General features: G+C 41.8%; 1 protein-coding gene across 2 annotated transcripts in view; it reads right to left on the reverse strand.

Moving 5' to 3' along the window:
- Positions 1-12,610, reverse strand: part of OGFRL1 (opioid growth factor receptor like 1) — an 87,129-nt gene that overhangs the window by 26,695 nt on the left and 47,824 nt on the right. The window lies entirely within an intron of this gene.

The raw sequence follows: 12,610 nt of genomic DNA on the forward strand, positions 1-12,610 counted from the left end.
CAGGTGTTCCAGCATGACCTCTGGCACTGCTACTGATGTTCAAGGTGTACCTGCTATGGCCACCCAGGGATTGGCTGCCTCAGGGCAGATCTGTGTCACATCCCCGACCATCTGGCTGCCCGTACGAGAAAACAAAATCAGGTTCACAGCCCGCATCTGGTTCAGTAAGGAATGTTTGAGGAACTGAGTGCTAATTGCAATAAGGCTGCAAATATCTACCACGTAGAAGGTGTTTCAGTCAAAAAGCAGCTGAAGAGAGCAAGAACTGCTGCTGGTTCATAGCAGGGTTTTCCAGAGACTGGGAGGCACTGATGCAAGGGCAAACACCAGGCTTGGCCTCAGGACAGTGCTTCTATCGTACGTTTCCCAGGCAAGGAAAAACAAAATGACAAACGACACAGAAAGCAGAAAGGAGGTAATGACTTGCCCTGGAATTTATTGTACAGCAAGAAAGGGAGAAAGTAATGGAGCAGGTAAGGGAGCAAATATGCCGTCATCAGCTAGGAAGAGCAAGTACTAGCCTGCCAAGTAACAGCTAAATATCTGTAACAGCTGTAAGCTCAGTCTAGCACACTCTGATCAAATCTGTCATCTTAAACTCCTGAAGCTCCAAATCAGGTGCCAAGAAAGACTGTGGTGGGCTGACCCTGGCCAACAGCCAAGCACTCACATAGCTGCTTGCTCACTCCACCACTGCAGAAGGGCAGAGGGAGAAAACAGGAAGAACAAAACTGAGACAACGCATGGGCTGAGATACAGATTGTTTAAAAGCTAAAGAAAAAAAAACCCCACATCAAACAAAGGAAGTTAGTCTGTCACAACCTGCCATAGGTAGACTGATGCCTATCCAGTCTCTGAACACTGGCCACCTAGGAAGCCACCCCTCCCTTTTCTTCTTTCTCTACCCACTTTTTATTACTAAGCAAGATGCTATATGGTGTGGAACATCCCTTTGGCCAATTTGTGTCAGCTGTCCTGGCTATGTCCCCCACCTCCTCACTGGCGGACAGAGTGGGAAAAAGAAAACCTTCAGGTTGGGCAAGCACTGCTAATCAATGACCCACTGAAGTGACACCAGCACAGCCTCAGCCACAAAACTGAAACAAGGTGCCATGTCAAGTGCTAAGAATTAAGTTAACTCCATCCCAGCTACTGCTCCAAGTGATCATTACAAGAATTGTTTTATGTGACAACTATGAGTGCCTTCATTGCTTCACCACCTTTAAGGTCTTTCTCATGCAATCTCTTTGGGGAAGTTACAAAACCCTTTATCCTTCCTGTTAACAAATAGACACTTTTATTCTCAGGAGGGAAAAAATAATATTTAGCATGCCTAGTTCTTTTAGCATCTTTGTTTAGGCACTGAAACAGGTTGGCCAAGGAAGTGGCTGAGTCACCACCCCTGGAGATGTTTAAAAGATGAGCAGTTGTGGCATTGAGGGACAGGGTTTAGGGGTGGACTTGGCAGGGCTGGGTTAATGGTTGGATTTGATAATCTTAGAGGCCTTTTCGAACTGAAATGATTCCAATAATTCTGATTTTTAAAAATTGATTTGGCGTGTTTCCATAGTTACATTGGTGTGGGGTTTTTTTTAAAGGTAAGTAAACTCTTTGAATCCTTCACAGTTTAATCCAAGTATGTGTTAAAATTGAGTTTTCCTGAGTAGGCTACCCTGAGTTAAATTCTAGCAAAGCTGCTACTAAAGGATCAAAATATCTTTTACCTAAAAAAACTCCAAAACCCAGCAAAACAGGCAAACCCAGCCAAAAAACCAACGACAACAACAACAACAACAACAACAACAACAACAAAAAAAACCCAAAAAAAACCCCCACCAAAACCCACCAAAAACCAAAAAACCCCCAATGACACAGCCTTTCTGAAGTGTATTGGGAAAAGGCTATCTCATTAGTGGTGTATCAAAGAAAAAATTGTAGAACAACCTTATAACTGTAAAATTGAAACTTTGTTGCACTGATTTTTGTGACATAACATAAAAACACCAGAAAGGCTACATGTAACATTCTACATGGAACTACAAAATTTTGATTTTTGCATACTCTGTACAAGACTAAAGGCACACAATGCAATACGTCTCTTAATAACTGATGTTCTTTGAAACCTAAAATTTAAAATCAAATTTTGTGATTTTCGTTCCAAAATATTCCTGCTTTCCTGAAATATAAGCAAATATTAATACTCTTGTATTTCTCTGCATGGTAATAGAGACAGTTCTAGTCCTCTGTGGTAATCTCTGCTTATAATAAGGCTACACACACTAAAGTAATACTGCTTCTTCATTCTCTAACCCTTCCTATTCATTTGAAAAGGAAGTATACATTAAAATAAGCAAGAATTTTTTTTTACTGAAAGCATTTATTTTACCCAAGAGTGGAAACAGATAAAAAAAAATAGGTGATGCAACAATTTAGAAAAATCATACAGGTTCAGCTGTGAACAAAAATTACATCCTTCCTTATGTCTACTTTTCATAACAGCAGCGTCACTCCCATTCTCCTTGTAAATGAATCAGTCATTGCTTGCAATAAACTAGCATCCAGAGGTCTCAATCAAGGACTTATTGTTCTATGTCCCTGTACAAAGCCAGGGCAAGCTGGCAAGCTGCTTCCCTTACCTTGAGTGATACACTTGGGATCTCAGCTCATGTAGGCACTGCTGCCAGCCACAAAGCATATGGCAGTACAACAGCACTGCTCACCTGCAAAACTGCTCAGAACTAAGACAAAATGCAAACAAGTGACGTGAAAATTGAACATAGAGAGCATAGGAGGGTAGATGAGATGGGTAATGCTGAGAAAGCAATGTGCCTTCACTTTGGTGGGCTGCAAGCAGATGGTGCAGGACTCGGGGGTGGATCACTTGGATTTCCTAGCCCCAAGGTTTACCTTGGGCTCCCATCAGGCAGAGGTCTGTGAAATACCATGACCCATCCTGTGCAAGGCACTCCCCTGCAGCACATGCAGTGCACATCAGTACCAGAGCCCTGCCCTGAGGGCACAGAGTCTGGCAGTAGAGCTGACCCCTACTTCTCCAGATGCAGGTGGGTTTGCCTGCTGCCGTGGCAGAAGGTTTGCACCCAGACTGACACCAGCACAGGCCACAGAAATGCCCACAGCACTGTCCCCTGAGGAGTAGCTCCTGCTGTACCTATTTCCTGCAAAGCTCAGTCACTGGGTACAAAGTGCAAAGACAGTGTTCAGTTTGATGTGACACATCTGACGAGGCATTCCAAACAAGAGTACACCACTGACAAGCTTTTGGGTAAATGGTAACCTAAAGAATTTAACTCAGAACGTGCTGTGTAGGATCTCTGCCCATTCAGCCCAGCTAGTGAAAATCAGCTTTCTTCCACTCCCATATCAAGTTCTTTGTCCCCAGTGCAATGTTAGCTCTGCATGTATCCAGGCTGAGCATCCCTCCAACACTAAGCTATTTTTTGAGCTGCTACTCTTATACCAGCACTTGAGGTTACCCAAATGAAGGTTGTACACCGTGTTTGCAGGCTCTGATCAGACATCTTCAGTGTTAGCAGGGAAGAGGGCTGTGATTCATTTGCCTGAGCTCAGGTGTCTGGTGACATTCACACAAAAACCACACTGCAAATAGGAATCACTAAAAGAATAAAGGAAATATAACCTTCCTTACATATTAGAAATGTTACAAAACAGTCTTTTTTTTTTTTATTTATGACAGCACAGTGCAGTGTTCGCATAGTATCTCCGTATTGAAATGTTCCAAAGTTATAAAACCTCAAAAATTCAACTGAAGTTAGACAGTTGCTAAGCTAAGGTTGGCATTATCCTGACCCAGGCTGACTGTATTCCCTGATGCATCTATACACATCTGCTATTTTCCTTCTGTTGTGCCAAGATTATCCATCATTTGGGGCAGGGGAATACCTTTTATTTGGTGTCTGTTCAGGACTAAGGAATAGGTGCTACAAGAATACAAATCACCAGTACCACAGTGCCTGTGATGATTTATTCTCCCCCCTGGCTTGCCTTGTCTGCAGGAGACCTGAAATCGTTGCATGTTTTTTATGAAGGGGCTTGTACTTTTTTAACACTTGCGTCTCCAATAGCTGGTGAAAACAATTCAGGATAATCAATCTATTCAGATTTATGGCTAAACATCAACATACTCAGCAGAAGCAGAATAACTGGTTATTTTCTTTAGAGCAGGACAGGTGGTGTCAGCTGCTCCTGTCAACTAAAACCAGTTAAGGGGGTGACGGGTATGTGATTGAGCAAAGCAGGGGCAGGTTTTGCCCATGGCTTGAGCAGGTATGCCAGGAAACAGGCTGAAGCAGTAGAAGAAACTGGACTTCCACTGCAGAAGCTTTCTGCTGGTATTTGTAATTACATCAGTAATTCTGCAAGAAGAAATCTCTCACAAGTCTGTTCTTGCTAAGGAAAGTGCAGTAGCTATGGTTACCCAGCAAACAGGGAGAGGAGGTAAAGCTGAACCACTGCTCTGGGCACTGTACACCATTTTTAACATCAAAAGCCTAGTTTTAGCTTTCCAAATAGAACTATGAGAGCAGCCACCCACGTTCCCCATTACAGTGTGTTTGCATATATAACTGTGTGGCTATGCATGTGTGGGTATATATATATATAGATCTATAGTAGGATGACAGGATGACAAAGAGAACAAAAAAGGAATCAGCTTTTAGATCATCATACAACTATGAAATTAGAAACGTACTCATAGACAACAATCTTGCACACTTCTTGACACTAGCCTAGGGTCAGCACCACAGGACTTTCCCTGTCTTCATTTGCCTCTGATGGTTCTGAAGATTGCTCAAGACCTACAGGAAATTCCCTGGAAAGGAACTATGTCTACATTGTAGACTTAATGCAACCATTCTAGGAAAGTTTCCTTATTTAGGATAATGTGCATAGATACTACTGTAGTGTAGAAGCAGCAATGTGGAATTTAGCATATGCCATGGCCCGCCCTAAGAAACTGGGTAAATACTTAAGCAACTAGTCCACATTGAATTTCACTTAAAATGGCTTCACATAGTCATCAAGCTTATAAATGGGTGCTTCAGAGAGGGCGGGGATAGTTTAGTGGGCTGTAGCCCTACTCATATAGTGGATTCCCCAGGCGTGGACTCAGACCTGACTAGCTACCTTCATATCTTCAATGGAAATGTCTTAAAGCCTTATCTATCTACCTGCTAGGAGTCTACTCCTAAGTGGCAGGAGCAGGGCCTGCTTCACCTCCTTCCCCCCTGCTGTCACACAGGCAGTCCCCAACACAGCAACAAAGAACCCTGGACACTTGAGTTTCTGGAGTGTTTCTGTGTCTGGCTGTGCCTCAGTGCACACCTGCAGTCTAATCATGGTTTCATTAGCAGACAGTGTAGGTGTACACTGTGGCTGCAGTTCAAATTTGCCACCCAGGTTTGCTCTTCAACCATGAGGAATAAGTAGGCACCATCATCTCACTTGGCTCAGGCATCTCCTCGTCACAAAACCCTTTTTTATATTACCAAGCTAGTTGTGTAGACTCCTTCTGTAGACTAGCTAAGTGTTTGATCTGTGAAGTTAGGTGAAATTAATCCCATCCCTTACTATGTGCAATCTGTCTCCTTAAGGTGGAACCGGCTGCTACTAGTTCATCCCTGCGAGCCTCTTCAAAAAGACAACAGGACAGCTGTGGTTGTTTGGTTTGAGCAGATCAGAGTCCTCTGCTCTGACACCAACTTCTAGATGAAACAGTGTCACAGAATTCACAGAATCACAAGGTTGGAAGAGACCTTGAAGATCATCGAGTCCAACCCATGCCCTAATACCTCAATTAAACCATGGCACCGAGTGCCACATCCAGTCTTTTATTTAAACACATCCAGGGATGGTGACTCTACCACCTCCCTGGGCAGACCATTCCAGAGCTTTATCACTCCTTCTGTAAAAAACTTCTTCCTATTATCCAACCTATATTTCCCCTGGTGCTGCTTGAGATTGTGTCCTCTGGTTCTATCAGTTGCTGCCTGGTGAAAGAGACCAGCCCCCATCTGACTACAACCACGTCTCAGGAAGTTGTAGAGAGTGATAAGGTCACCTCTGAGTCTCCTTTTCTCCAGGCTAAACAACCCCAGCTCCCTCAGTCGTTCCTCACAGGGCTTGTGTTCCAAGTCCCTCACCAAGCTAGTTGCCCTCCACTGGACGTGCTCAAGCATCTCAGCTTGAGCAAGTCAAATACTTCTGAGACACTCTGGAGTCCAGACAGGGTTTTTAGATGAGATGAGACTTCTGCGAGACCAGTGTCTTTTTGAAACAGTAACTAGGAACCGAGAGGACAGCACAAGGGAATCTTGGCTAGCACTGGACACCTAATCATGTCTACCTGAGAGCTGAGGGTGTGAACTACCTGTGAAGTCAAGGCAGACACAGTCAACAGATCCTGGAGACTGATTCAGCTTGATCCACAACAGACACCATTGAAACCAGAACACCCACACAAGGCTGGTAGGCAGGACACAGGCTTTAACAGGACCTTCTGGAGCAGCAGCTGCAGGCTAGGCAGGATTTGTAGTAAAAAACTGTGCGTGAGGATCTGAACTGAACCCAGCCAGAGATTCTTGTTGCTTCTGTAGGCTAGTACTGGAAAGCCACAGTAATTTAGAAGAAATTAAACCAGAATCTGTATCAACTTTCATCTATCCATCCATTCATTTCCAAGAAAGAGTAAGATTTAGTCTTCTAATTTTTTTCTTCTATAAGGTCTTTCTAGACATTAGAGGGAGTCTTAAGTGTAGTTACATCTACACAGGCTGATCAATGAGACACAGGAGTCATGAGATACCAGTGCCCTTTTGAACCAGAAGCAAAAAGCAAACCAGGGGCTGTACTTGCTTGTGCTGGACAAGCAAGACACATCTTTGTCATGGGCAGGATGAACACAGTTTTAATACTTAAAGGCATGAGGCTTAAATCACTTGCATTTGAAAATTTAGATAAAACAATATACCTTTAGTTTTAGGGCAGAAAGCTTTCCCAGAAGGATTAGTTTCTAGTTTCTTTCAGCAGGATCACAGGCTGAACTTAGTTGTAATACAAACAAAATGATGGGAATTCAAACCCTGTTTCTTCCCACCTATGAAGAGAATAAGGCTTCCTATATCCACACTAATAGAGAGACCTCCTGCACTCATATAGAAAGGAAACTTTTTCTATGCTATAAGTAGTTTTAAATCACACAGAAGATTTAAGAGAATAATTCAGAGTAAAAAACAACACTACAGACAATGATAAGGAGTTTTATCTCAACCAACAGAGCCCAAGCAAAATGAATCATAGAAACACTCTCATCCTGAGAAATTTATGCATTTTATAATTCCCAAAGGAAACAATTGCATCAGATAAAAATCTTTAGACCAAAATTAAAAAGAATAAAGCTGACAGAACTGCCTGAAATGCCTATTTTAGCAGAGAGTTACTAGAAAGTCAGCACAAATTGCCTCTTAGTAATACTCATCATGCATCTATTGTCAGTAAATCCAAGTAACCCTGGCTTTATATACCTCTGTAGACTTTATTTTATTGCTTACTTGCTTAGTAAATTTAAAGTAGGTATATTGGCAATGTGTTTAAACTGTCACCTGAAAAAGGTAAACTTCCATCACTCATTATGAGCCTGCTTTAAAATATCCAGTGCTTGGGGCTAAAGGCATGAGTTTGCAAAGCTCAAATTATTGGTCAGAACATTCAAAAAGATCCATCTTCAGAATATTTTTTAGTCATGTTGCAGGCATCTCAGTACTCTGCCTCAAAATGCACTTAGAAGTTTTAACCTTAGGTACTCAAGATCTTAGTGAGAAAGCACTGATAAACCTTTAATCCTCATCACTTCCACTTTTAATTCCAACAGAGTATCTACAAATCTGAGCTGAACAGAAGATTTACATACACCACCAGGTAATGACTTAGCAATATTGTATGTAAAAACTATAGTGAACAAATCAAATAGGCAGAAATGTATTATTGAGCTCAGAGATAATTTCTGTCAAATTCCAGTTGTTACATCTTTGTTAATTTCTATATAACTTTTTCAGGAGAGAACGTCCACTGAAAAACTGCAGGATACCATTTCATGGAGTGATAGAATATCCTGAGTTGGAAGAGCCCCACAAGGATCATCAAGTCACAAGGATGACCCTGCACAGATCCATCCCCAAGAGTCCCACCATGTGCCAGAGAGCATTGTTCAAATGCTTTTTGAACTCTGTCAGGCTTGGTGCTGTGATCACTTCCCTGTTCCAGTGCCCAACCGCTCTCTGGGAGAAGAATGTTTTCCTAATATCCAACCTAAAACACCCCTGACACAGCTTAAGGCCATTCCCTTGGATCCTGTCACGGGCCACCACAGAGCAGAGATCAGTGCCTGCCCCTCCTCCTCCCCTCACGAGGAAGCTGTAACTGCAGTGAGGTCTCTCCTCAGTCTCCTCCAGGCTGAACAGACCCAGTGCCCTCAGCCACTCCTCACACGGCTTCCCCTCAAGGCCCTTCACCATCTTTGTTGCCCTCCTTAGGACACTCTCCAATAGTTTAATGTCTTTCTTACATTATGGCAGCCAAAACTGCCCCCAGCACTCGAGGTGAGGCTGCCCCAGTGCAGAGCAGAGCAGGACAATCCCCTCCCTTGCCCAGCTGGTGATGCTGTGCCTGATGCCTCCAGGACAGGGCTGGCCCTCCTGGCTCCAGGTCACTGCTGGCTCATGTTCAACTTGCCGTTGACCAGGACTCCCAGGTCCCTTTCACTGGTCTCCAGCAGCTTGTTCCCCAGTACAAAGGCACATCCAGGGCTGCCCCAGCCCAAGAGTAGATGTTGAAACTTCACACAGTGGTTGACTGCCTATTTCTTAAGGTCAAGGTCTTCCTGCATGGCCTCTCTGCCTCCAGAGCACCAGTTCAAATTCTGTATTGTCAGCAAACTTCCTTGGTATTCCTTCAAGTCCTGAATCTGTTTGGTATACAAATTGTATGTAAGAGGCTTTGCAAATATATTTAGTATGTTAAACTTTTCAGTTACTAGCAATTCAAACAAATGCTTTAGAAGTTAAGAATCTTTGAATCCCATAATCCCCTGGATCCTCCAGTTCCCTTAAGAATAGATGGATAAGCCTGGACTTCTTCCCAGCCCCATTCTTGCTAAAGAATGAATAGCATTAATGTTGCCAGAGCAGGATGTGAGGAAACATGCAATACCTTCCATCAGGCATTATGAAATCCAATGTCAACTGTCACAAAAATTTCCAAGCTATTTCACAGTGTTTTAACAAGCAAAAGAAAAATTAATTCAGAGTTTAAAAAATGAAACACTCAAGTAGTCATTGTAATTAGTATTAAAATAGGATAGAGAATTCATGTAAAGTCTGACAATAGGCTTTTATATGCCAGTAATGCACTGTAAATTACTTTTAAAAGACAGTTATTATTTCAAGTGTTCAAAAACTTCTGACAAGGGACTAATTAATAGCATTGTATTGGTCTTAGTAAAATGGACACTATTGTCTCCTAAAGCCTAATTTTGAAATTATTGTGAAATCTCAGATGCATTATGTTGTCTGATTTAAACTATATTTAACACTGCTCTGTTATTTAAAAATACAATTTGAAAGTAAGATAACAAAAACTAAATTTATTTGGCCTAAAGGGAAAGTAATTAAAGGAAATAGCTAAATAACTATATAAATATTCACAGGGGGAAAAAAAGATTGAAAGGAAGAGAAATATTTTCACTGGGATTAGTTGCACTAGTGTCAAGGGCTGAAGCTGAAACAAAAAATAAAAAGTTCTGTATTAGGAAAAAGTATTTTTGAAGACAATAAAGTTGGCTGGACAGAGAGGAAATTGACTGCTTTTGAAGTGAATCATCTTTATCCCTTTCCTTTCCTCTCTCCTAGGCAGTTAGAGAGGTTTCTCAAAGAGAAAAAGTTGGTGCCCCTTATATTTTCACGAGTCACTGAAGTTATTTGAATTGTCGATTACAAGATTAAAAATTCTCAAGAGCTTTTCTCCTCTAGTTTCACCTACTTCATGGACAGCAATAATCAATGGAGAGAGGACATCCTAGCTTCCAGATAACCTGCAGAAAGGTGTGCAGTCAGATGAGGAATGTAATGGAAACACTGTGTGGTACCTACAAACATTCTTGGCCAGTGCCAACTCTGAACCTACATGCCAGAAGGCAGGTGGTATCCTGCACATCAGAACCATTAAGATACTACTGTAGAGAAGGTTTTGAGAAAACAAATCCTCACTGGACATGACTATCAACTCAGTCCCTAAGTGGTGGGCAGATACGCAGGATGGCACAATATTTGAACTATTCTTCAGCTTATATAGAAACACCCACAGTTAGTCCTCAGGGCATTTGTTTTCATTTTCTGAGATTGTGCCTGCATTATGGCTACAAATTAATAATTGGGTCATTCTCTCATAACCCAAACACAGTAAAATCTGTTGTATTCATTTATTTGTTTTGACTTAATACCATATTACTCGAAGGTCCATGGAGAAAACAGAAAATACTATATACTTAATGACTTGATTTTTTTCTCTCTTTTCTGAGAGTCTCCTGATTTCAAGAGAAAGGAGAAAGGAAAGGAGAAAGTACAACTCCATGAAAACAGTTCTTCTATCTTGCGTCCTTTGTTATTGTTTTGTTAAAATGTATGCTAGCTCTTACATAGAGAGGGTCTCCTTTAAAGTCTGGTTTCAGCTGTGGTCAGATGACTTTGCAAAAGACTTTGCTGCTCCTGTTGAGGGTGGGTTTTTTTTTGGTGGGCTTTCTTTGTTTTGTTTCATTTTGGGGTTTGTAATTTTGTTTCTTATTTTTAAAGTTCTTCTAGTGAGACACACACCCCCTCCTGGCTGGAGATTATCACCGGGGACCAGTGGCCTGGTTGCAAATTTCTGAGCACACTTAATCCTTGCATTCCTTTCATTGCCTAGCACAGGTATCCAGATCTATCACAAACACTCTTAAAGAATGTTTAAAAGAAATGGGTGTCTCATCAAATCTGTGCTGGCTGAGGGATTGGCAGCAGTTACCCCCAGCAGCAGGCTGGAGGTAACAACCACCAAGCACGCAAGGCAGATCTCAGCATCACAGCCATTTCCACACTGATTTGGATCACCAGAGTCTCCATGCCCAAAGTGGTTTGTATAATCAGCAATCAGACTTGGACACTCATGTAATTAATTACTCAAGCTCCTGTGTAGGGACAGCTATCAAATCCTCAGTGAGTGCCTGTGGATTTTTATGCTTCTCCTACTTCCTTAACTACTTTTAAACATGGTGTTTTGCTTAGGTTTCTTTGGTTTGTTTCTAATAGAACTTGTGTTTATCATAAGCAGAGATGAGGACTGTGCAGCAAGTTGTTGCCTATTCACAGGAGAGAAAAGCAGGGCTCATTCAATAAGAAGTGAAATTAAAACCCAATTCTGTTCCTCCACCAAAGTTCGGAACGGTGAAATAAATAAATGTTCTGAACTGTGGCTTTTGACAAAATAGGAATTAAAACACCTTACTTTATGGAAACAACCAAAACACAGTTAAACGGTGGATGAGCTAGAGCAATAAATATATATTATAGCAGTAAATCAATTTTTATTCAAAATTCACTCTAGTTCTCCTTTCTACTTTACACCAGCTAGACTGATCTGCACACCAAAATCACTGTGTGTTTTATGTATCCTCTGAAGATTTTGGAGGCCAAAAACCTAAACATCACTAAGCTTCCTTTACAAGGAATATGCTTTTGGGGAGCATGCCGGAACAGAGTTTTTAGAATTACAAGCAATTCACTACTTTCCCTGAACTTTGAATCAGGCCAAGACTACCTTGGCCAAGATGTAACACCAAATGACTTGGGTCTCAACACAATCTTGCAGCACGGACCCACAAAAAGGATTTCTATCTAAACCCACAGACTTCTGTGGCACGTGACATGATTGCTCCCACGAGGAGACGCTACTTCCAAGTTGTGCTATCAAGAAATATTCCCTGCCTTTGGCATAATTGTTCAGTAATATGCATTTTGTGTATGGAATAAAACAGAAATGCTGATGGGCCAGCTTTTATGGTTGCTGACACAAACTTTTTGAGCATAGCTGTATAAGATCTGCTGACACAAACCTTCTCCTTGAGAACAGCTGCAATTGCCTGCTGCTTTGAGGAGGGGATGGGGAGTTCTTTTCTCCCTTTTTCTGCCTCCTGTGGTGAACTCCAAAATGCTAGCTGTGCTGATAGGGATGGAGTATCTACCAAAAGCTGGTTAAAATATAGATGCAAACACATAAAAGACAAAGTCAGTTCTCCTCCTGGCTTCATCCTCCATTTGTCTTTCAGATTATTTAATAACCCCATGCTCAGCAGTATTTGAATAAGACAGACAGTTATCAAAAGTGCTCCAGTTAAAGCTGAATACAACATTATGCCTATTCCTCTAAACTGATAAGCACTTGGGATAGGCAAAATTCCCACAAAGAATCAGATGCAAGGCAAGTTACTTGAAGGTTAGTGAGCATATTCACAGAGGGCAAGTTCAGCTTGAGAAAGGGTAAGGCA

Source organism: Motacilla alba, chromosome 3 (genome assembly GCF_015832195.1).
Source record: "Motacilla alba alba isolate MOTALB_02 chromosome 3, Motacilla_alba_V1.0_pri, whole genome shotgun sequence".
NCBI classification, from domain to species: domain Eukaryota; kingdom Metazoa; phylum Chordata; class Aves; order Passeriformes; family Motacillidae; genus Motacilla; species Motacilla alba.